Genomic DNA, 26,100 nt, shown 5'->3' on the forward strand with positions numbered 1-26,100 from the left:
ATCTTGGCTCACTGCAATCTCCGGCTTCCAGGTTAAAGCGATTCTCCTGCCTCAGCCTCCCAAGTAGCTGGGATTACAGGTGTGTGCCACCATGTCTGGCTAATTTTTTTTTGTTTTTTTTTTTTTTTTTTAGTAGAGACAGGGTTTCACCACGTTGGCCAGACTGGTCTCAAACTCCTGACCTCAGGTGATCCACCTGCCTCAGCCTCCCAAAGTGCTGGGATTAGAGGCATGAGCCACCATGCCTAGCCCAATCGTTTCTTAAATATGACACCAAAACCACAGGAAACAAAATAGATAAACTGGACTTCATAAAAATTAAAGACTTTAGTACACCAAAGGACATTATCAACAGAGTAAAGCTCCCAGAATGAAAGAAAATATTTGCGAAATCATACATCTGATAAGGGTTATCCACAACACATAAAGAACTCCTATAACTCAAGAACAAAGAGATAAACAACACAATTTAAAAATGAGCAAAGGAGGTGGGAGGATCACTTGAAGCCAGGAGTTTGAGACCACCCTGGAAAACATAGTGAGACCCCTGCCTCTACAAAAAATTAAAATATTAGCTGTGCATGTGGCACACGCCTGTAGTCCTAGCTACTCAGGAGGCTGAGGCAACAGGATTCCTTGAGCCCAGGAATTGAGGGTCAAAGTGAGCTATAATTGCACCACTACACTCCAGACTGGGTGACAGAGTAAGACCCTGTCTCTTAAAAAAGAAAAAAGGGCAAAGGAGCAAATTACATGAACACACATTTCACTGAAGAAGATATACACACTTGACCCTTAACCAGCACAGGTTTAAACTATTTGGGTCCAGTTATACGTGAATTTTCTCAATAAATATATTAGAAATTTTTTGGAGATTTGTGACAATTTGAAAAATCTTACAGACAAACCATAGCCTAGGAATATTGAAAAAATTAAGAAAAAATTAAGTAGGTCATGAATGCATAAAATATATGTAGACACCAGTCTATTTTTATCATTTTTTTACCATAAAAATATATACAAATCTATTATAAAAAGTTAAAACGTATCAAGACTTACACATGCACAGACTGTACATGGTGCCATTCATAATCAAGAGAAATGTAAACAGTGAAGATGCAGTATTAAATCATAACTGCATAAAATTAACTGTAGTACAGGCTCTACTACCAAAATAACTTCGTAGCCATCTCTTGCCGCTATAGTGGTAAGCTCAAATGTTGCGAGTATTCATTAAAACAGTGTGTGACGCTAATTATCTCTGCCAGAGCAGTTCGTCTCTCCAGTAAGTTGTATATGGCAACAAAATGTGTCTCAAGGTTCATGCATATATTTTTCATCATGTTTAGCTCAATATCATAAACCTTGACTAACACTGTGGAACTCATACGAAGTACCACTAGTGATGCTGGTTGTGTTCCCAAGAAGCAGAGAAAAGTCATGACACAACAAGGAAAAGTTGAATTGCTTGATACGTACCTTAGATTGAGGTCTGCAGGTACAGTTGCCGACTACTTCAAGAAAAACAAATCTAGCATTAAGGACCACTGTAAAAACAGAAAGGGAAACTGGTGAAGCCATCACTGCAGCTCTGCCAGAAGGCACAAAACCCTGCGCTTTTTGCAAAATACTTTTTTATCTCATAATGAAAATCCAGCTTTATTGTGGGCACAGGGTTGCTATAAGAAAGGCATATCCATGGACTCTAATACGATTTGAGAAAAAGCTAAGTCATTATATGACAATTTAAAGCAAAAATAACATGAAGGATCTAAAGCTGCAGAATTTAATGCCAGCAAAGGATGGCTTGGTAATTTTAGAAAGAGGTATGGCTTAAAAATGTCAAGAGAACAGGAGATGCAGCTTCTGCCAACCAAGAGGCAGCAGACAAGTTCCCAGACATTAAAAAAATCACTGAGGATAAAGTACATCTGCCCAGGTTTTTATTGTAGATGAAAGTACCCTATTCTGAAAAAAAAGAAAAAACAAAGCTTACCAAGGACATTTATTACTATAGAAAAGAAGTGAGCACCAGGATTTAAGGGTATAAAGGGATAGACTAACTCTACTGTTTTGAGCAAATGCAGTTGGGTTTATAATCATAAGTGTCCTCATCGACAAAGCTGCTAAACCCTGAGTCTTGAAGGGAAAAGGTAAACACCAAATGCCAGTATTTTGGTTGTACCACAAGAAGGGCTGGAAATGAGAGTGCTTTCTGGATTGCTTCCACTGATACTTTGTCGCTGAAGTTAGAAAGTACCTTGCCAGTAAGAGACTGCCTTTTTAAATTTGTTTGGTATTGGACAATGCCCTTGGCCACCCAGAACCTCACGAGTTCAACATCTATGCATTGAAGGGTCTACTTGAACCCAAACACAACATCTCTAACTCAGCCTCTAAATAAGGGCATTATAAAGACCTTTAAGGCTCACTACTCTATGGAAAGGATTGCCAACCTATGGAAGAGAACCCTGACAGAGACAACATCATGAAAGTCTAGAAAAATGACACCATAGAAGACGCCATCATTGTTACAGAAAAAGCCATAAAAGCCATCAAGCCCAAAACAATAAGTTCCTGTCGGAGAAAAATGTTCCCAGATGTTGTGCATGATTTCGTAAGATGTATGATATAGCTGATCAGGAAACTGTGAGAGACTGCAGATATAGCAAAAAAGGTGAGGGGTGAAGGGTTTCAAAATATGGATCTTGGAGAAACTCAAAAGCTAGTACACACCACATCAGAGGAATTAACAGAAGACAACTTGATGAAGTTGAGTGCTTCTGAACTAGTAACAGACAATGAGGAAGAAGATGTAGAATAAGCAGTGCCAGAAAAAAAATCGACATTAGACAATCTGGAAGAAGGGTTCTGATTATCCGAGACTTCTTTTATGACATGGACTCTTCTATGATACAGGCACTGAAACTAAACCAAATGGTGGAAGAAGGATTGGAAAAGAAATATTTTTAGAGAAATAAAGCAAAAAAAAAAAGGAAGGAAGAAATTATAATGTATTTCTGTAACATGACACCAAGTGTGCCTGCCTCTCCTGCCTCCCTGGCCTCCCCTTCTACCTATTCCTTCCCTTCCACCTCCTCCACCTCTTCTGCTTCTGCCACTCCTAAGACTGCCAAGCCCAACCCCTTCTCTTCCTCCTCAGCCTACTCAATGTGAAGATGATGAGGATGAAGACCTTTATGATGATCCACTTTCACTTAATGAATGATAAATACATTTTCTCTTCCTGATGATTTTCTTAGTAACATTTTCTTTTCTCCAGCTTGCTTTAAGAATACATATATTATGTGTAACATATAAAATACGTGTTAATCAACTGTTCATGTTGGTGGTAAGCCTTCAACAGTAGGTTATTAGGGCCAGGTGTGGTGGCTCACACCTGTAATCCCAGCACTTTGGGAGGCCAAGGTGGGCGGATCACGAGGTGAGGAGATCAAGACCAGCCTGGCCAACATAGTAAAACCCCGTCTCTACTAAAAATACAAAAAATTAGCTGGGCATGCTGGCAGGTGCCTGTAATCCCAGCTACTCAAGAAGCTGAGGCAGGAGAATCGCTTGAACTTGGAGGTTGCAGTGGTCTGAGATCGCGCCTTTGCACTCCAGCCCGGGTGACAGTGCGAGACTCCGTCTCAAAACAAAACAAAACAAAAACATAGGTTATTAGTAGTTACATTTTGGGAGAGTCAAAAGTTATACATAAATTTTCGACTGGAGGAGCACTGGCATCCCTAAGCCCTGAGTTGCTCAAGGGTCAACTGTATCTTGTCAGTAAGCATGTGTAAAAATGCTCAATATAATTTAGTCATTAGGAAAATGCACATCAAAACCACAATAAGACACCATTTAACACCTATTACGATGGCTACTTTCCAAAAAAAAAATGGAAAATAACAAGTGCTAGTAAGTATGTAGAGAAATTGGAACCCTCATGTATTGCTAGAAAAACGCAAAATGGTGCAGCCACTGTGGAAAACAAGTTTAGTGGTTCCTCAAAAAGTTAAACAAAGAGTTACCATACAACCCAGCAATTCTGTTTTCAAAAGAGTTGAAAACAGTGACTCAAACAGAATTTTGTATGCCAATGTTCTTATCAGCAATTTTCACAATAGTGAAAGGTGTTAATGACTCAGGTGTGTGTAAAGAGATGAAAAAATATATAGAATGTGGTATACACATACAATAGATTATTCTTCCATAATAGAAATGAAATTCTGATACACGCAACAACATACATGAACCTTGAAAAGATTATACTAAGTGAAAAAAGCCAGACTCAAAATGACGAATATTGTATGATCATACTTAATATAAAATATCTAGAACAGGCAAATTCATAGAGACAGAAAACAGAATAGAGGTGGCTAGGAGCCAGGAGAGAGAAGAATGGGAATTATTACCTAATGGGTACAGAGCTTCTGGTTGGGATGATGAAAAACTTCCGGAAACAGATAGTGGTGATGGTTACACAACATCCTGAACGTATACAATGCTGCTGAATTGTACGCTTAAATACTGTTAAAAAGGTCATTTTTAGGGAGTGTATGTTCCACAATTTTAAAAAGGCATTTAAGATTGAATATTATTCCTGAAACAGAATTTAATTTGATCTAAAGTCTATCACCACAAAATTTTCAGGCAAACATAAACTAATATAGTACTAGCTACAAAGTATACATTCAGCATTATAATAAGGCACCCAATTCCCTGGCCACACTAAAGAAGCCTATAAATGAACCCCAAAGGATTTGTTTTTATAGCAAGAACTTGGTATTCAAGCCAAGTTAAACTCACAAACACTCCACAGAAATAAAAGCCAAGTTCACTGCAGACTTGAGATCTTTAGTTGTCTATTTTTACTGTTTCTATTTCCACATCTAGAATTCTCTCTTTAAGCCAGTTTAAAAATGGGGCTCTCAAGAAAAAAATATGTGCACTCAAATTTTTAATAATCAAAACTGTAGAACCTCAGAGTAGTAGAAGCTTTAAGTGTACAGACCTCTATTAACAGGAACTGGGGAAAAAAGGTTTTAATTATACACACGTACCTCTGGCTCACCCCCACAATGTGCTGCATGCTTTTGGCAAGTGCCACAAAACCAATTACTTACCATGTTGTTTTCTAATCAGGAATGCTATGATTTTCCACAAACTAATGAAGAACCTGTTTCATAATAAACTTAGTCCTGAAATTACATTTTATGTTCCTAATCCACCGAAGTAGAACCTTGTCATATATTTAGGGGTAAGTATTAATCATAAAAATATCATGTTTTATCACACCGGATAGGTACAAAAAAACTACCTTTTTTGTGGAAAAGCTGTAATTTCAGAAAAGGGATGAACGACATTATAAACTAAAAACAGAACGACACAAAAATAACAGGTCAAGAAATGCAAAACACAAGCAAAAGGTAAGTTCATCAGTTCTTCTAGTAAGTTCACAAGAGATGGGCAGAGAAAAAATAATGAATACAGTTCTATGCAGCAACATCCTCCCATCATTATACAAGTCCTCTCTATCCTCTTCTTACCAGAAAGCACTCTGTCATGCCATGATCACTACCACTGCTATTCTCAATGAGAAAAAGAAACCAAATGTGGACTTTACTTATGCAAATGATTTACAATCATTAGATGAAGAATTCACTGATTTTCCTTCCTGCCTCTGTTACAAGTATTTTCTGAAGAATACTGCCATTCTCGCATATGATTACCAGCAGCAAGTGACTGATCAGTTTGTACTCAGGCAGGAGGGAAAGGCTATTCTGACACTCTAATGTAGTACCTCAACTGGATGTCAATGTATCAAGAATGTTGTTCCAAATAGAATACAAGAACTTAAAATTAAATGAAGAAATCCCAGAGCTCCAATGATCTCTAGTCATTCTGCCAAATTAATCATGGACTCTTGATAAACTGAAAATGAATATACTGAATTAATAAAACAATTTCTGTGGAAGTTATCAAATGAAAGTAATATAATTTCAGTTCAAAATAATTGTAGTACAGACAAAATTCCATTACACAAATTAGAATTTTTGAGTATTTTCTATGTTACATTTAGACTCTGGCTGGCAAACATCTATAAGCTGTCTTTTTAGACTCAATGATAAAAGATGTTTGCTGGCTCTCCTCTAATAACATTAAACCATGAAAAAGAGATGAATAGATATATATTTTATATATCACACAAAAACATATACATGAAACAAAGTATATATCTATGAACGGATACATATTTTATATATCACACACACACGAGAAATAGATGAATAGATATCTTTTGTGTGTGTGTGTGTGTTTTAAGTGGAAAGATATAACTTTTAAAGCATCAATCGGCGCCAAGCCCTCTGAATTATTTCACTGCTTCGTGGTAACATTACTAGTTTCTGACCTATTATCTCTTTTATATAAACTTCAGTTTCATGGAAATGGTGAAGTTACAGAAGCCTAAAAGAGGTCAGGTCTGGTGCCAAGACCATTGAAAAGAAGCCAAGAGAGCCTGGGAGGCCAGTTGGCCAAAGACTACTAGGCTGGTCCAAATCTTCCTCTTTACAAGGATAATTCACAATAACTGAAAATGTATAATCTAAGTCATTTAGTAGGGAAATTTTAAAAGAAATGATAATTACAAAAGCTAGGTGACAGATACATGAGCATATTTTATGGATATCTGAAATTTTCTATTAAAAAAGTTAAAAGTAAAATAAATTAACTTACCTATTCTATACATAATAGCAGATTTTTTTCTCATTCAGGCTTTACAATGTAAGACTGCAGGACAAGGATAAATAGAGCATCTGGTATAGATAACCACTCATTCCTTTTCTATTAAACACAGCAAATTCATTTCAAACTCCTTGTTTTTATAACTATGACTCAAAATGCGAGGGCAATAATAAAAATCATTAGCAAATCATTAGCAAATAAAAATCATTAGGAAATCATTAGCAAATATATATATATATATATATATATATAAAAATAAATTGGGAATGGTAAAAACCACCAAAAGCAAAGCCAAAAGACAAACGAGACAACTGGGAGAAAATACTTGCAATATACATTACAGATAAAGAAATAATATTCCCAACATTCAAAGAGCTTAGTAATAATTTAAAAAGACCAAAACTCCTAGACAAAAATGAAAGAAGATATAGACAGACATCTCCCCCTATATATATGGCTCTGATAGATGGGAAAAGATGTTAAACCTCACTCATAATAAGAAAAATGCACATTCTAACTACACCAAAATACCATTTCTTTGCCCTTCAGATTGGCAAAAATTCAAAAGCTTGACAATAGACTCACTTGGTAAGGCTGTGGGAAAACAGGCACTCTCATACATTGCCGATGGGAATGCAAAACAGTACAAACCCTATGGAAGGGAATTTGGTAACATCTAGCAAAACTACATAGGCATTTACCACTTCAATCTAGTAATTCCACTCCTACATTTATCCTGAAGATACACCTCCAACAGTATGAAAAGACACAAGGTTATTAATTGCAGAACTGTATAACTATAAAATGCTAGAAACTATCTGGATACACAAACATAGAAAAGAAGATGAATGAACTGGTGTACATACACACAAAAGAATGATGACGACCTCTATGAACTGATATGGAATAATTTCCAAGGTATATTTTCCACTGAAAACAGTTAAGTGCCAAAGTGTTTACACAGACAATATGCTATCTTTTGTGTTGGAAAAAAGGGGAAATAAGAAAACACAAATATCTACTAATCATTATAAAAGGAAACATTGGAAAGATAAACCAAAAAACGATAAGGTTGGTTATCTACCAGGGTAGCATGTTGTTTTTGTTTTTAGTGATATACGTGAAACAATTCTGAAACCATTTTAGATGGTACTCGTTTAGACCAAATGAGTAAAATGTTGGCACTGTTGGGAGCCCATGTTCTCATTATAGAAAAAGAGAGAATTGCAGGTATCAATGTAAATTCCTATTTTGAAAAAAAAAACCCCATATTCACATATGTATATCCATGTTATATGGGCATATACATGCAAACACATGCACATATTTGTGTGTGTGTGTGTATACATATATACACACATATATGTATATATGTGTGTGTATATATATGTATACACACACACACACGTGTACATTTTCTAGTTTGTTCCCTGATAGGGCCCAGAAGCAAAGATATCCAGCAATAACATATACACCAAAGCATCTAGATCTTGGTTTCTAATACTATTACCCAATAAGAAGGACCAAGGCTCCTAGGAGAAATGACTGACTCCAGTGCTGGGCAATAAATGCACAAGATGAAACTTATTATAAAGAGTGAAAATAATGACTTGCTTAAAAAAAAAGATGGGAACATGTAAAAGGATACAAGAGCCAGCATGAAGAAGATGCCACTGGTGAGAACTGGAACAATTTGAGCTCCAAAATATTTAAGGACAGTAATGAAATGTTAAGCATTAAGGGAAAAATAGGAAACCATAAATTCAAATCAACAATAAATACAACAATACACACAGATAAATAGAAGGGCTCCTATTACAGTAGAATGCTAAGTAATGACTGGTAAATGCAGAGAGAGTAAATCATTATTTTGCAACTATAATAGTAAAGATTGATTCAAGCAAGTATCATCAATGGATGCTACATACAGGGGATGAAATGTTATGAGGAGTTGTATATTTTAACTGTCTTAAAGTGTCTACCTCCCAGTAGACTGTTTATTAGTTGCAAGGAACATGCAAACATATGGTTTGGCTGTGTCCCTACCCAAATCTCATTTTGAATTGTAGTTCCCATAATCCCCACGTCATGGGAGGGACCTGGTGGGAGGTAACTGAATCATAGGGGTGGTTACCTCCATGTTGTTCTCATGATAGTGAGTGAGTTCTCTAGAGATCTGATGGTTTTATAAGGGACTTTTTCCCTTTTGCTCGGCACTTCTCTCTCCTGCCTCCAAGTGAAGAAAGGTGTGTTTGCTTCCCCTTCCACCATGATTGTAAGTTTCCTGAGGCCTCCCCAGCCATGTGGAACTGTGAGTCAATTAAACTTCTTTCCTTTATAAATCACCCAGTCTCAGGTATTTCTTCATAGCAGCGTGAGAATGAACTAATACACATAGTAACTATATAGTGGAAAAATCAGACAATGAAATGGTCAAAATTTCCATCACAAATGAAGGGCAGAACCATCAGTACCTATAGATATGATATGCTCAGAAAGATATATTCCTTATGTAATATTCCATCCAGGAATGTATAACCTGAAATCTTATCAAGAGGAAACATCAAACAAATAAAAAATAAGGAACAAAAAATAAGAAAACGAACAAAAAATAACTTCTGAAAGGGAGAGAAAGGATGACTGTGTACTTTTAAAATGTCATATAAGACAAAGGTTGAAGAATTATTCTAGATTAAAGGATACTAAAAAGACATCAAATATAAATGCAACATATGATCATTGACTAATTCCTACACTGGAGGAGAAGAAAACTGCCATAGAAGGCATTTATTCAGATAACAAAATTAGGAAATGGAAGATTAAAGTAATGTAAGCATGTTAAGTCTACTTAAGTTTTTAGACTGCTAATGTAAGAGATGATCCTTATTCTTAGAAATCTATGCAAAAACATTTAGGACTAAAGGGCCATAATATGTTCAATGTAACTCTCAAATGGCTAAATGAAAAGAATAAATGTATGCATGCATGTATATTTACAAATATATACATATAAACATGCACAAAGTGAGAAAGAGTAATAAAGCATTTGGGACAAATGGCTAACAATAGATGAATCTGGATAAAGGGCAACTGGATGCTCTTTATATTATTTTTGCAACTTTTATGCAAGTTTCAAATTATTTCCAAAAAAATCATTATATTCAGGAACTAACACATTATTTTTCTCCCTAAAATCTGTTCCTTCTTTTATAATTCCTACACAGCTCAACAGCGCCAGTGCCAACTAGTCATCCCACTAGCAACTTGACAGTTAACCTAGATTACTCAATAGTTTCATCATTTCCTTCCTGTTCTATAACTCCCACACCCCAAAGGAGAATTTCCTAAGGGAATATCATTAATATGACCTTTTTTTTCCTCCAATCATACCAAATTGGTGTAGGACCTAATCACTTAGCATTTCTCATCTGATTTACTGCTACAATCTACTAATGATCACCGTTCCTCCAGTCTTGGCCCTAAATCATTCTACACACTGCTACAGAGTGAATTCCCCCAATGAAATTTGAATATGTCACTCCCTGTATTTCTTAATTTGTCCTAAATATAGGTAGGAAAGAACGTAATGGATTAACTTGAAAAAAACCCAACACTAATGAAATACATTATTTTGGATCTTCAGAAGCAAATAAGCAAAAATTACTGCCCAGAGACTTAAAAAGCTGGTATAACATAACTGATATAGTCATAAAATAACTGCAAGAGCCTTCTCGGACCCAATCTTAAAGCAACTGCTATCAAGCAATATGTTCAGTGCCTTTTATACAAATAACATAAGAACCCTGGAAGAAGGAAAGGTAATTAAAAGCATAGAAGGGAAAAGAAATTTAAGGAAAAGAAGGGAAGGAAAAGAAATGGCAAAGTAGAAAATTGAAAAGAAGGGAAGGAAAAAGTTAAAAAGGTAAGGGAAAAGAAGAAAACTCTATTAGTAAAACAGAGATTTGTCTAGTGTTAAAATGTTAGCATTTTAAGAATTAACTAACCCTCTCTCAATTATTTCTAATGAAATAGCAAGCATAATCAGAGAGAAGTATTTTTTATATGTCTTTATCAATATCTGACATTTTATCAAATGTTACTTGAGGACAGTATTATTCATAATCAATATATATTCTATTATTTATAAGCAAATATGGAACCAAGTTTCTATTGCTTTCTTTTTTTTTTGAGACGGAGTTTCACTCTGTCGCCCAGGCTGGAGTGCGGTGACACAATTCCGGCTCACTGCAACCTCCACCTCCCAGGTTCAAGCAATTCTCTGCCTCAGCCTCTCTAGTAGCTGTGATTACAGGCACCTGCCACCACGCCTGGCTAATTTTTACATTTTTAGCAGAGACAAGGTTTCACCATCTTGGCCAGGTTGGTCTTGAACTCCTGACCTCGTGATACACCCGCCTTGGCCTCCCAAAGTGCTGGGATTACAGACATGAGCCACCGCGCCTGGCCTGCTTTCATTTTTAGATTTTCAATTTCTCAGTTCAAGGCATCAATATATAACTATACATTTATTGTATATAAAAATATACACATATATAGCATATATGTATAATATACATAAAGTTACACAATATATATCTGTATCCGGATTCTAGTATTCTACTTGAGCACCTACACCTGCAGATTTTAGCGATCAGTAAAAGGTTTTAAGTAACTTTCATGTTGAATGTCAAGTTGCACAATAACAACAGCTAGATTTTATAAATATAAACATTTATTGATAGTTTACACTGAGAATATAAAATACAACACATAGCCAAATATACATTAAAGAGTCTCCTCAGGACAAAAAGCTTGCTTCTTATATTTCTTTTCCAGTTTACAGAAGGAAAAGAAAACAAACTAAACAGAGGCAATAAACATGTCACACTACGGCCTCCTCTCCCCACAAAAAGTTGTTTTAATCATCACATTCATTTAGTCTTTTTATAACAAATAACACTTGTTCTTTAAACTTTAATTTAAAAATTGTAAGTGTGAGTAGGTGTGTGTCAGGACAGACAGAGTAAAGGATCAAAGATCAATTCGGTCTATAGATGGGCTCTTTTGTTGGATTTCTATAGCTCTAAGCATGTAAATATGGCCAACAGTACAGCAAGAATTTTTTTTTTTAATCTTATTGCTTTTACCGAGGCAAAGTCTGTTTTGTTGTTTTTGCTGCTGTTTTTTGAGACAGGGTCTCGCTCTTCTGCTCAGCCTGAAGTGCAGTAGCACCATCAAAGCTCCCTGCAACCTCAGCCTCTTTGACTCAAGGGATCCTCCTGCCTCAGCCTTCTGAGTAATTGAGAATACAGGTGTGCGCCACCATGCCAGTGATCCCCCTGCCTCAGTCTCCTAAAGTGCTGGGATTACAAGCGGGAGCCACCACACCCAGCCAAGGAATCCCATATGCAACAGAGTTATTTAATTTACTCTTTGTATATTGCTTAAAGCATTAAATGAAAGCTAAAAATCGAAGTGTTTGGCCTATCTTCTATTCAGCTGGGACACATGCTGTGAGATCTTTGAACTTAAAAAAGTAGTTAGCCTGTCTCTTTAGGTTTGCAAATAATGAGGACAAAATCATCATAGTCTTTTGGGGTAAATGAGTTAAGAATATGCTACCCCAAAATGCCATTCTGGCATATTGACTATTTAAGTTAAAGGCACTTAAAAAAACAGCAGGGACAAGAAGATCATTCTGACCATGCTGTTTCTTAAAAGTAGGAGATGAAATTCCCATGTGAAAGATGCCCTTCCTATACTGCAAAGAAAACAGCATTCTTATCATCAAGAATAAAAAGTTGAGGCCAAAGGAAATCTGGACAAACAACTCTGCTAACACAAATTCTTATCATCCCAACCACTTCTCTGCCCACTTGACTACCCTAGCCGAAGCCCCGCTGCCTTATCACATTTTTTGCAAGTTACTGCTTTTTGTCCAATTCAGTATATAAGTGTTTGTCTCTCACTGCTTCTTTGGGTCTTCATTTCTTTATGAGGCTCCTATGCCACATAAAGCTTTTATTAAATAAATGTGTATGCTTTTCTCCTGTTAATGGCAATTTAATTCTTGGGCCCAACTATTACCCTAAGAGGATAGAGGTGAAATTTTGCCTCTCCTACAGGGGAAGAGATTCTTAATAAAGTTCTTACCAATCTCTAATGCTAATAAACATTCTTAGTAGCTGGTTCTATACACCATGCCCCAAGCATGAAAATAAAACTTCCAGGCCAGATATGATGGCTCATGCCTGTAATCCCAGCACTTTGGGAGGCTGAGGCAGGTGGATCACCTGAGGTCAGGAGTTCAAAACTAGCCTGGCCAACATGGTGAAAACCCTTCTCTACTAAAAATACAAAAATTAGCCAGTTGTGGTAGTGTGCACCCATAGTACCAGCTACTCAGGGAGACTGAGGTGGGAGAATTGATAGAGCCCAGGAGGTCAAGGCTGCAATGAGCCATGATTGAGAGTTAGATATTATTTTCCCTAATGCCAAACTGCAAAAACTGTGATCAGCTTATTTTTTTGTTTAATAGAAACATTTATATAAATAAATTCCTACAAGCTACATTAATGGGGGAAGCACTCAGGCTATAAATACACACATTCACATAGGCACAGTGATTTAGGGCACAGCCCTAAGAGATAAAAGGAATCTTTTTTCTATGCAAAAAAAATAACTGCAATGTTTTAATACCTAACAATTAGAGCTATTTGCTTAAAAAGCAGATTTCTGAAAAGTTATTTTCTAGCATTTACAATATTTCTTAGGATACTATCATTGCAGAGGTTTCTACAATGTAAAATGAATAGAAATACATACACGGCTTTATATCCATATTCTATTTCCTAGGCATTGGCTAATTCTTCTGTGTAGGACTTTATTCTTTACAAAGGCATTTTACATTTAGTTGACCATTTAACTTGATCCTCACAATAACCCTGTGGGAAGAAAGCTAACATATGCCAAGTACCTACCATATGCCAGGCTCCACGCAGTGTTTTACATGAACTATCTCTTTAATCCTAACAACAATCACATGAAGTAGATACTATCAATTCCATTTTTACAAAACAGAACATTGAGAATAAGAGAAGTTAAGTAGCCCAAGGTCACATGCTAGAAACCAGAAAAACCAGGCTTTAGAAACAGGTCTGTCTGCCTTATACTCGATCCTCTGCTCTTTCACCTACACATTGTTGTTTCATCATCATAAAGGAGGAAACAGTCAGAGGAAAAGGTATACTTGAACAAGGCTGCTTAGCTAGTATGTGGTATGAACATCATTTAAAACTAAAATCCTCTGCTTCTAAAACTTTTCCTACTATTACCTTCCAACTACAGAACCTACACAATCATTATAAAGCATAAAGATATAGCCAAAGTATAAGATCATGGCTCCAAATTTGCCCTTGAAAATTTGCAAGAACCAGTACAATATACTATTACATGTATACTTCCATGGAAAACTTCATACCTATGAAAGGTTTAATGCTCACAATCTCCTTTGCCCAGTAGCAGTTAAGCTCAGAAGAGAAAATCTAAAGGTGTTTCTTCATTCATTCAGCTACTTAGCTAGCACAGAATGGACATCTAACCCTCTAGGTGCTGAGGACTGTGACTTCCAAGTCTCTTCCCTCTTTATTAAGTAACTCACCTAGCATCATGCCTCAGTGCCATAAGCATTTCCTCTAACCTCTTTCTTTTCCTATTATTTTTCCAATTTCTACTCTATTAGCCTCAAAGAAACCTCTCTTAATTGTTCTCATTTGTTAACTTCAACCAAGTAATAACTACTTCTAGTCACTAACTAATGCCCTGGGAAGTTTTTTAAAAAATATCTCATGTGGCTTGCTGCTCCCATGGCAGGAATACTTTCTGACTTCACTAGGCAGACCCAGGAAGAAACAAATGGACAATGTGGATTTTTACAAGAAAGTTGTTCTGGACTCTTCAAAAAGTCAGTATTATTAAAAAAGAAAGGAAGAGAGAAAGAAAAAGAGAGGAAGAATGAAAGAGAAACAGGATAAGGGAAACTAATCCAGATTTTTTAAAGAATAAAGAGCACATAAGCAAATGCAATATGTGGACCTTAACTAGACTGTTGTTTGAAAAAAGCTATAAAGGAAGTTTTGAGGACAACTGGAGAATTAAGATACGGACTGAATTTAACACAGTATTATTGTTCTTTTTTACATATGGTAATTAATACAGTGGTCATGTAAACAACGTCCTTTATTTCTAGGAGATGCATATTAAAGTATGAAGTTTTTAAGAGTGAAATGTCATAAGGTCTGAAATTACTTTCAAATGGTCCAGCAGTGCCACACCCCTCTCTAAAATGTACATATTCCACAAGAATATATGTGGCAAAACGTTGGTAATTATTGAATCAAGGTCGAAGGTGTTTGGATGTTCACTGTATTACTCATTAAACATTTCTGCATGTTCAAATTTTTCAAAATATAAAACTGGGTTTAAAAAGGTAAGGGAGAGATTAAACCATTGGGCAGTCTACACTTGTTTTCAGATTTCTTTGAAATGGAGTCTCTCTCTGTTGCCCAGGCTGGAGTATAGCGTGATCTCGGCTCACTACAACCTCTGCCTCCCAGGTTCAAGCAATTATCCTGCCTCAGCCTCCCAAGTAGGTGGGATTACAGGCACCTGCCATTTCACCCAGCTAATTTTTGTATTTTTTTTTTAAGTAGAGACAGGGTTTCACCATATTGGCCAGGCTGGCCTTGAACTCCCGACCTCAAGTGATCCACCCGCCTCAGCCTCCCAAACTGCTGGGATTACAGGCATGAGCCACCACACCCAACCTAGATATCTACTATTATTGATATAGCAGAAATAACAACTTCCTCTTAGTCTACAAAGTGCTAACTGCTAAATCTTAGAAGGGCTACCATTCTAATCAGGTTCTGAGGAAGAATACACAAAATTATGACTCTACTCTTTTTTTTCTTCCATGAACAAAAGTATATCACCAATACTTTAAGTATAAAACCATATAATTTTCCCATGGTACCAATGATGATAATGTGTGGGTGTACTACACAAATCTTTTCTTAAACCGTGTTTTTCATAGTTTCCAATAGAATATCCTACCAAGGTCAACAGACGGTAAAGGAGCAAATTGTATTTTTATAAAAACCTGTTATTTGCATATACCTTATACAATCTCACAGATGTTATTTTCTATTAATTATGTAGTAAGTACTTTTGTTTTATTCTTAAATGGTCCAACCATCCTGAGACTCAGGCCTTAGGCAAAGCATGCAGACAATGAGGAGTACAATGAACCTAAAGAAAGTTAGAAAGATGGCTACGGTCACCACACATTTTTGCAGAAATACACTTCAGAGAAAACAAGTTTTTCACGAACCTATGCTTCTTCAAAATACAGTTCTAACATAAGATATGACTGAAAAACTCATTCATTTAGGTTCACACACCATTTTACACCATTAAATTAGACTTAAATGTATTCCCATTCCAGACACATAAACTAAAGGCTATAAAAATAAGTCTTCCACAAAATTCCAACATCCATGCAGTCAAGAAAAAGCAAAGGGCTAACTCAAATTAAAAACTTATATCAAAACATTTTTTCTTTGGGTATTACTAAAATTATTTATTTAAATACTAAAGGTATTTATTTTCTTCTTGCACATATCCCCTTCTTAGAGAAATTGCCCTTTCCCTTCTCACTGAAAAGGAACTTTATTGTGAATACCTAACTAGGCTCTTCCAACGATAGCTGACTGAACAGTGTTAGACTCCTCTATGTTGTGAGATAAATGGTTCTCTTCCCTAGCAAGTTAGAATTTAGAATTTTATGAGATATTTATCTATGGGGACTATAGGCTAGCTGAACTTAACACTCATAATTGACCACTGATAAGAAAGTAGAGACCATTTAGCAAAACAAAACAAAAACAAAAAATACAGGCAACTACAGAAAAAGGAGAGGAGGCACCTAAAAATATTCAGTTCCTTGGAAGCCTGGCTGTACTTCCTGTACTGCGTTCTATAGTAACTGTCACCAGGAAAATTGTCTTCAAAACAACCATCAGGGGTAGGGCGGGAAGGTAAATATGGACATCTATGTAGATACAGATGCAAACTTCCAAAGAAACAAATGAGTTAAATTAGCATACTAAATACCAAAAATATGACTAGGACATAACAAAGCCTGGGATTCAATTACTGATCAATACATTCTTCCCAAAATAGGATGGTAACCTTATACAGAGCCACTTGAAAAGACAGAACAAATCATTTCTGGTCCAAACTTTCCTTATTAGTGTGCATTTTCTTACTTTTATCAGCAATAGAATAAAATGTTTGAAACCTGTGTTTAATATTAATGAATATTCACAGACTATCAGCTTTAAATATAAATTCAAATATAATAAAAATGCCTTAGGTCCTTTTAGGGTAGAGAAAGAAATAAGCGATGTCTTTCTTCATGTATTAGAGAGGCAGGATAGGAGAGCAGTCAAATGCATAAGCCCTGGAGCCAGACTCCTAGGTTTGAATTTGGGCCCTGTCATCGCTAATCCTGTGAGCTTGGGTCAGTTACTTCTCCTGTTCAACAGTATAAAATTAGAATAATAATAGAATCTATCTCACAGGATTATAAGAAAAATAAGTGACATAATATGTGCTTTTAAAAATCCTAGGAAACGATGTTAGCTGCTATTAATATTATTATTTTTAATAATCATTAGCTGATATTCTGGTAACGGGGGTGGATTTCAAACATATCCATAACATTATAAAACTGAATTCCTTCAACAGGGCAACTCTTTAATAGGTACAGGAAATAAAAAAAATAAAAATGTATGATCCAAAAAACAGGAGCAATAAAGATAAACCCATATTTTTAAAAACCCTAACCTCCTAGACTATCTAATTCTATAGTGGGGCCTCCACAATAACAAACCATGAAGTGTTTTTTCATGAGGGATACTCTGCTTTTTGATAAAATTCTGTAAAGGTTTCAATAACTCCTGACCACAAAAGGAAGCCTTATTTCTAAATGCCCATTCATCACTCAGAAACAGCAAAGTATTAGGATTATCTACTGATGTTGGAAGAAGACAAAGGTTTAAAAAAAAAAAACAAAAAAACTCATCTCAAAAAGTTTTCATTTTCAACCATGACTGGTTCAGAGATGACTACAAAAACGCATTCCTATGGGGCTTTTTGAAACTTGTTTTGGACTAGGCAATTATATAGGTAAGAAACAGCTAGAGATATTGTTAAGGAGAAAAACAATTCTTGCATCATAAACATATGATATATGATTTGCTTCCTACAAAACATGCGGTATGACCAAATAAGAGAACCAAGCTGAAAGGTCAAAAATTAAGCAGAAGAGAAGAAATGATGAGGTAGAAGGGAGGGAAAGAGAACTTTATAAATAATTTCAACTACTTGGAGGAGGAAAGAATCAAAATATCCTAATTTTTATAAGAAAACACAAAGCAGTTAAAACTTAACAACTTACAAAGTAGTTTTAAACTTAACAAAGTAGTTAAGTTTTAAAAAGCAAGCAAAGATTAAAAAGAACCTGTACTTCCTTCCCTATGTTTTAAAATCCGGTAATTCTTTAACTCACATTTCAATCCGGAACATACACATATTCACAAAAAAATCCTTCAATCAAAAAATACTGCATCTTTACTTTCAAAATATGATCCTCGGCTAGGCTTTTTGAGGTTCCTCCCCCAATACATACAAAGAAGACAATAAGCAGCTTCAGAGTCTGTATTTCAGATTTTTTTTTAATTTTCTGTCTTCCTTCTATATCACTTGTCTAACACTTTCAAATTCCGTATTTTACTTTACTTAGGCATAGATCCTTTTTCTCAAAGGAGAAGGAGTTTAGCTTTCTTAGGATGCTACCAAGGGGCTTCAGTCATCTCACAACCAGATTAATCCATGTAAAGATGGCTTTTAGTAGAGATCTTCATAAAACTGAGGCACCCTCAAGGGACACTCACATTCCCACAGGGAATGACTTGACCTTTATAAGACAATGAAGAGAAAAGCCATCACTTCTCCACACTTCTTTCCCCTACGTGAAAACAAAACAAAATGAGAAACAGAAGAGGGGGTCTAGTGGTTAACAACGTTTAAAAAGAAAATGAAAACGTGACATCCTAGTACTTGTAATTTTTAAGAACTTATTGACTAAAAACATCACCTCTGACCCAAGCAAAGAGAACACACTTATTTCCTCTATTTCCCTTTTCTCCTTTCTTTGTAAGTCAATAATTTAAGTGATGCCTTTAAACTTACATCTTTTTATGCAAACTCTATTTTTCAAAAATAAACATCACTTCTTGACTTTTGGCTAAGATCAAGTGAAAAAATAAAGTCAGTATGCTAATAAAATATGTAACCAATCAACTAAATACCAAGGGATATATATATTATTTGCTGCGGACATGATTTTGTTTATATTTCAATCTCAAAAATTCTGAAGTAAAAATGAAGAAAAAAAAGATGATGCTTATTAACAACAAATAGCAGCTAATATAAATTTAGCTTCTACTTACTGTGTGCCAGGCACAGTATGAAGTTCTTTATAAGCATTATCACATTTAATCCTTTGATACTTCTAAGTACTACTAACAAACCCATTTTACAGATAAGGAAATAAGAAGAGGTTAGAAAAATCTGTCCTGGGGTAAAAAGCTGTAAGTAGGCAAGGCGTGGTGGCTCACACCTGTAATCCCAGCACTCTGGGAGGCCAAGGTGGGAGGATCACGAGGTCAGGAACTCAAGACCGTCCTGGCCAACATGGTAAAACCCTGTCTCTACTAAAAATACAAAAAATTCGCTGGCATGGTGGCAGGTGCCTGTAATCCCAGCTACTCAGGAGGCTGAGGCAGGAGAATTGCTTGAACCCAGGAGGCAGAGGTTGCAATCAGCAGAGATCATGACACTGCACTCCAGCCTTGGCAACAGTGTGACACTCCATCTCAAAAAAATAAAAAATAAAAATGCTGTAAGCAATAATATGATTTAAACTAGAAAACATGATTCAGTTTGAGACCCTAACCAAAACAATACTGCAGTTTTTTTCACTTTCATATCTGCTTTATTAATACACCTTATATATTTTTAATCATACTGTTGATAAAGATCAATGTATAATTTGTCCCCAAAACAAGTGCTAAATAAGGGATACTAAGGGTTGAAAATCAAAGTGGCTGGGCGCGGTGGCTCATGCCTGTAATCCCAGCATTTTGGGAGGCCAAGGCGGGCGGATCACGAGGTCAGGAGATCGAGACCATCCTGGCTAACACGGTGAAACCCCGTCTCTACTAAAAATACAAAAAAAATTAGCCAGGCGCGGTAGCGGGCGGGCGCCTGTAGTCCTAGCTACTCGGGAGGCTGAGGCAGGAGAATGGCGTGAACCCAGGAGGCAGAGCTTGCAGTGAGCCAAGATCACGCCGCCACACTCCAGCCTAGGCAACAGAGCAAGACTCCATCTCTAAAAGAAAAAAAAAAAAAATCAATGTGATGTGGCCATACAAACATCAGGCTCTATTTAATAAATCAAAAGTCTATAGAAAAAGGAAAAAAGTTTCACAACAGAAGATAAAGTGGTGATAAAAAAGATTAGTATTTCTAAGACTTAAATTTTAAGTATCACTTCTTCAAATGAAAGAAAATTGAATTACATTTTAAAATCCTAAAACTCTATTTAGTAACACAATTTTATTTTGCTACTTATTTTTTTCTGATTACAAAAACTTTTTATACTTTGTAATTTAAACTTCACATCAAGTATCTTTACTCATTTACATTTTCCTGAGTTCCCTTCCAGCTTTTTAAACTCTCTCAACACATGTTTTCTTTCTAATACATTTGACACAGACTTTCATATCTGGGTGATGTTTTTCTAAATCATAAAATTTGCAACATTATTTTCCTCAAATAGTCTAAAGCCTAAAATCTAGTCATAAATCTATGCAGTTCCAGAAGTTTTCATAATAAAAAGGAGGTATATTATAAAACAGAACTCTCAGCTCAGTATCCTGGTAACAGCATCCTAAGAGCATAAGCTTAAACCTTCCCCTTTGCCATAATCAATTCAACAGACCTTCCCCTCTGCCAAAATCAATTCAACAGACCTTCCCCTCTGCCATAATCAATTCAACAGAGTTTTTTCTAAGAAAAAAATTGTCAATTGTTCAAAGATAAGAATGCCTTCCCCAGTCCACTACAGGCATACCAAAAGAAAGTCTTAAATTTTTGTATGATTTCTGCTAACCCTGCTAACAAGTAAAAAGGAATACCACATAGAAATCCTATTAAATCATGTTTACTTAATTTCTGTATACTATGACTTAAACGTCCAAATCTAGTGAGAGTTAAAAATGTCTCAACATTTCTAACAATGAGGTGTTTGTATATTATTAAATGTATTCTATTTACAGTAATTCACAAATAATAATTAAACAACTACTTATAAAAATAAACAACCACTTGTAAAATCATGTAAAAATCATGTCATCATATGCTTAAGAAGTCATGCTCCATCTAACCTAATGAAGTTTTTAAAAGCAATCTTTTCTCCATGAACTTGAGATTTTCTTAGACTAAATTTGCTAAAGAAATGTTATTCCATGTTACACACACACACACACACAGACACACACACACCTTATAGATTAACTCCTACAGATAATGCCAACTAGGTCAAATTTCACTTCCAGAAACACAACTATACGGCCTTCCATAAGAAGAATTACAAAAAGAACCCATAAAATTAGTTTCCAAATACGATGGTGGTTGATTTGGAGTGTCAACATGACTGGATTAAGGGATACCCAGTGAAATGGTTTGGCTTTGTGCCCCCACCCAAATTTCACCTTGAATTGTAATCCCCATAATCCCCATGTGTCAAGGGTGGGGCCAGGTGGAGGTAATTGGATCATGGGGGAGGTTTCCCCCATGCTGTTGTTGTGATAATGAGTGAGTCTCAGGGGATCTGATGGTTATAAGTGTCTGGCATTTCCTCTGCTGGCATTCATTCTCTCTCCTGCTGCCCTGTGAAGATGTGCCTTCAGCCATGATTGTAAGTTTCCTGAGGCCTCCCCAGCCATGCGGAACTGTGAATTAATTAAAGCTCTTTTCTTTATAAATTACCCAGTCTCAGGTATTTTCTCACAGCAATGTGAGAATGGACTAATATACCCAGATAGCTGGTAAAGCAGTAATTATTCTCAATGCTTCAGCAGGCATTGAGCTCATCCTGTTTCTGCTGAAAGACAAAACCAGGTGGTGTAGAATTTGATTAGAATGATTGGGGTGTCCCAGGTGTGTCTGTGAAGGTGTTTCCGAAGGAGACTGACATTTCAGTCAGTGGACTGAGTAAGGAAGATCTGCCCTCAATGTGAGTGGGCACTGTCAAATCAGCTGGGGACCCAGATGGAACAAAAAAGCAGAAGGGCCAACTTGCCCTCTTTTCTGAATCCAGGATGCCCTTCATCGTCTGTCCCTGAACATCAGAGCTCTTTGTTCTCAAGCCTTTGGATTCTGGAACTAGCATCAACCCCTCTCCCTCCTCCGTGCTTGACTCTCGAACCCTCAGCCTTGGACTGAGAGTTACAGCATTGGCTTCCTTGGTTCTGAGGCCTTTGGACTTGGACTGAGTCATGCTACCAGCTTCCCTGGTTCTCCAGCAAATTGACTAAGCCAATTCCCCTAATAAATCCTTTCTCATATATATCACTATCTAAATATATATTCAATTGATAGCCTGTCTCTAGGGTAACCCTGACTAAAACACCATGGATTTTTCCATCAGTGTAAATGATAAGAACTGCTAGCTGGATGATATGGTATATATGATTGTACCACTACATTCTGTAAAAGTAACTGTAATTGAGCAGTACCCTTGGCCAGTTTGGTGTATTAAATATCCTCACATATGGCAGCTAATTCCTAATACTTTATAATACCTTAGTTGTTGAAAATGACCACAAAAAAGTTGATAAAATTAAAGTAATCTTAATAACCTCAGACCTCTTACTCTTAAATTTTTTTAGGGAAATGAGATTAGACCTCTGCATATTTTAGGAGAAATACCATGTTAATAATGTAGCGAAGTGAAAAGTCATGTGCCATTTGAATAAGTATACACAGGACCAAAACATACCTCATTTTATACATACTAGTACTCAGCCTCAAAAGTGGCTCCCAATGACCCTGTCTCCTGGTATTCACACCCTTGTGTAATCCCCTCTCCTTGAATGTGGGCTGGACCTAGTGAATCACTCCTAATAAACAGAATATGGAAAAAGTGAAGGCATGCCATTTTCAAGACTATATTACAAAAACACTGGGCCTTTCATCTTGCTCACCCTCTCTTGTTAGCTTGCACTAATGGAAGTTGATGCCATGTTGTGAGTTGCCCTACTGTAAAGGCTCAAGTGGCAAGGAACTGAAGTTAGCTTCTCAAAAACAGCCCACACAAGGAACTGGGTCCCTTAGTTCAACAATCAGTGAAGAACTAAGTGCTGCCAATAATCACATGATTGAACTGGAAGCAGATCCTCCCCCAGGACCTTCAGATGACACCACAGGCCTAGCAGACATGTTAGGTGCAGCTTTGTGAGAGATCCTGAGCCAGAAGACTCAGTTAAGCTGCACTCAGATTCCTGATCAATAAAAACAGATAATGTTTGCAGTTTTAATCTGAGAAGTTTTGGGGTAATTTGTTATGTAGGGCAATAGATTGAATTGTCCTCCCCCCACCAAATTCATATGTTGAAATCCATGCCGTCAGTATCTCAAAATGTGACCTTTGAAGCTAGGGTCTTTAAAGAGGTAATCAAGTTAAAATGAGGCCATCAGGGTGGGCTCTAATCCAGAATGACTGAGGTCCTTAGAAATCTGGACACAGGACCAGGCGTGGTGGCTCACGCCTGTAATCCCAGCACTTTGGGAGGCCAAGGCGGGTGGATCACCTGAGGTCAGGAGTTCAAGAACAGCCTAGCCAACACGGCAAAACCCTGACTCTACTGAAAATACAAAAAATTAGCTGGATGTGGTGACGCACACCTGTAATCCCAGCTACTTGGGAGGCTGAGGCACGAGAATCACTTGAACCCAGGAGGCAGAGGTTGCAGTGAGTCAAGGTTGCACCACTGCACTCCAGCCTGGGCAACAAGAGAGAAACTTCGCTAAAAAAAAAAAAAAAAATCTAGACACAAGAGACATGCATAGAAGGAAGACCGTGCAAAGAGACACAGGGAAAAGATGGCCAACTAAAAGCCAAGAAAACAGGACTGGAACAAATCCTTCCCTCACAGGCCTCAGGAGCCAACCCTGCAACACTGGCTTCAGACTTCCAGCATACAGACTGTGAGACCATAAATTCCTGTCATTTAAGCCACCCAGTTCTTAGTACTTTGTTACAGCAGCCCTCACAAACTAATATATGTGGCAATAGATAACACACATATACTTAATTCAAAATAACTTCTATCAAAAATACCAAAATTAGCCTCCATTTAGGACTCAAGTAGATGCCCAAAGGTCTTTATTAAGAAAAAAGATATTAGTCCATACCAGAAAATCTTAGGACCACAGATATTTTAGTGAGCTGGGACCTCTGCAGTCATATAATCTAATCTACTCATTTCAAAAATTGATGATGATAATAATAATGATGTGCCAGGAACACATATGTTAATTCTTTATAATAATACCATGAGCTACCATTATCATCCACTCCTTTTTTAAGATGTAGAAATTGATGTCCAGAAGTAAAGGTCACAAAGCTAGTATGTGGCAATGCCGGATCTGAATAAATTGAGGTGCACAGAGAAAAAGTAATTTACCCAAAATCATAGCTGGCAGCTCAGCTGGGTACCTAATAGTATGTCTCCTATATTCAAATCTTTTTTTCTCAAAAAGTCAAATGAAAAAGGTTTCCTTTCTCAAAATATCTTATTGCACTGTACCATTTTATTCATGATAGTCAAATAAATGTCCATCAACTGGTGAAAGGATACACAAACTGTGGACTATCCAAACAATGAAATACTACCCAGCATTAAAAGGATCAGAAGTTTTATCCTATTTAATGCTGGGTAACACAGATGAATGCAATAACATGGATATATCTTTAAAGTATTACAATACTCCCCCTTTAACCATGATTTCACCCTCCACGGTTCATTACCCACAATCCAAAAATATTATATACAGTAAGATATTTTGATAGAAACCACATTCACATAACTTTCACTGCAATATTTGTTATTAAAATTGTTCTATTTTATTAGTAGTTATTATTGTTACTCTCTTACTGTGCCTAATGTATAAATTATATTTTGTTACAGGTAAGTATGTATGGAAAAAAAATAGTATACATAGGGTTCACTACTATCTGTGGTTTCAGTCTTCCACTGGGGGTCTTGGAACATATCCCTCTCTGATAAGGGGAGACTACCGCACATGTGGAAGAAGTACTACTACATCTTATTATTAGTTATCCACATTTTAGTAGGAATAAGTGAGATCTTTTTCAGAGAACAGTCTTTAAAACAAAGAAAGCCAATGCAAAACTTTTAAATTACCATGCCCTAAGCCACAATTTGTCTAAAGGTATCTGATTGAGGAAGCAGAGTCTGTTCCAGCAAATCAGTATTGAGTGCTTAGTTAGCCTTTCTTTGGGATCTGGATTATAAGGTATTATGCTTGGGAGACAGTGGCAAGCAGGCTTCACCTCACAAAGAATAGCAATGTGATGATAGCTAGTTCCCAAAGAGAGAGAGAAGAATGAGATGGACATGCAGAGAAGAGACACTCTGCTGAGAGCCTGAGGGAAATCTGATTGTCTTTAGTCCTGGGTTCTTATTTGCAGTCCAGCTGCATTTCTGTTCTTGGATCCTATGGCATCTCCTGGGACACTCCCAAAAGTTTTCCCATTTTTGGTTAAAATAATTTGATTACTTGCAATCAACAGGGAACCAACATGATCAAAAAGATACCCTCTCTAAAGCTAAAGAACATTATTGAAAAACTAATAACCTCATGTAAAAAATAAACTTTTTAATAACAACAAAGTAAAGTAAAACATTAAAACTAAGGGTAGCCACAGTACTCTCAAGGGCCTCAGAAGACAGTTTATTCCTTAAACTAGTCACTCAAAGAAACTACAATACAATGGATTAAAGAGTTTCAAAGCATGTGCTTTAAAAACAACTAGATTTTTCCAGGAAAAAACAAGAGGAAATGATGCTTTAAAAATATGACTTTTATCATCTGTAGGTTCCTACAAGAAAAGTAATATTGATTTAAAGCCAAAAT

General features: G+C 36.4%; 1 protein-coding gene across 10 annotated transcripts in view; it reads right to left on the reverse strand.

Moving 5' to 3' along the window:
* The window catches only part of WDFY3 (WD repeat and FYVE domain containing 3), a 304,455-nt gene that overhangs the window by 239,565 nt on the left and 38,790 nt on the right, over positions 1 to 26,100 (reverse strand). For 7 of the 10 annotated variants that reach the window (XM_054554129.2, XM_054554128.2, XM_054554133.2 and 4 more), the window contains one exon: positions 1,480 to 1,547. The exons of 2 other annotated variants lie outside the window; for them this stretch is intronic. The gene's annotated coding sequence lies outside the window, so the exon portion shown is untranslated. Of the gene's footprint in view, positions 1 to 1,479; positions 1,548 to 6,741; positions 6,771 to 26,100 lie in introns of those variants that run through there. One more of the 10 variants, XM_054554130.2, reaches the window with a different exon arrangement.

The sequence above is a fragment of the Pongo abelii genome, chromosome 3 (genome assembly GCF_028885655.2).
Source record: "Pongo abelii isolate AG06213 chromosome 3, NHGRI_mPonAbe1-v2.0_pri, whole genome shotgun sequence".
NCBI classification, from domain to species: domain Eukaryota; kingdom Metazoa; phylum Chordata; class Mammalia; order Primates; family Hominidae; genus Pongo; species Pongo abelii.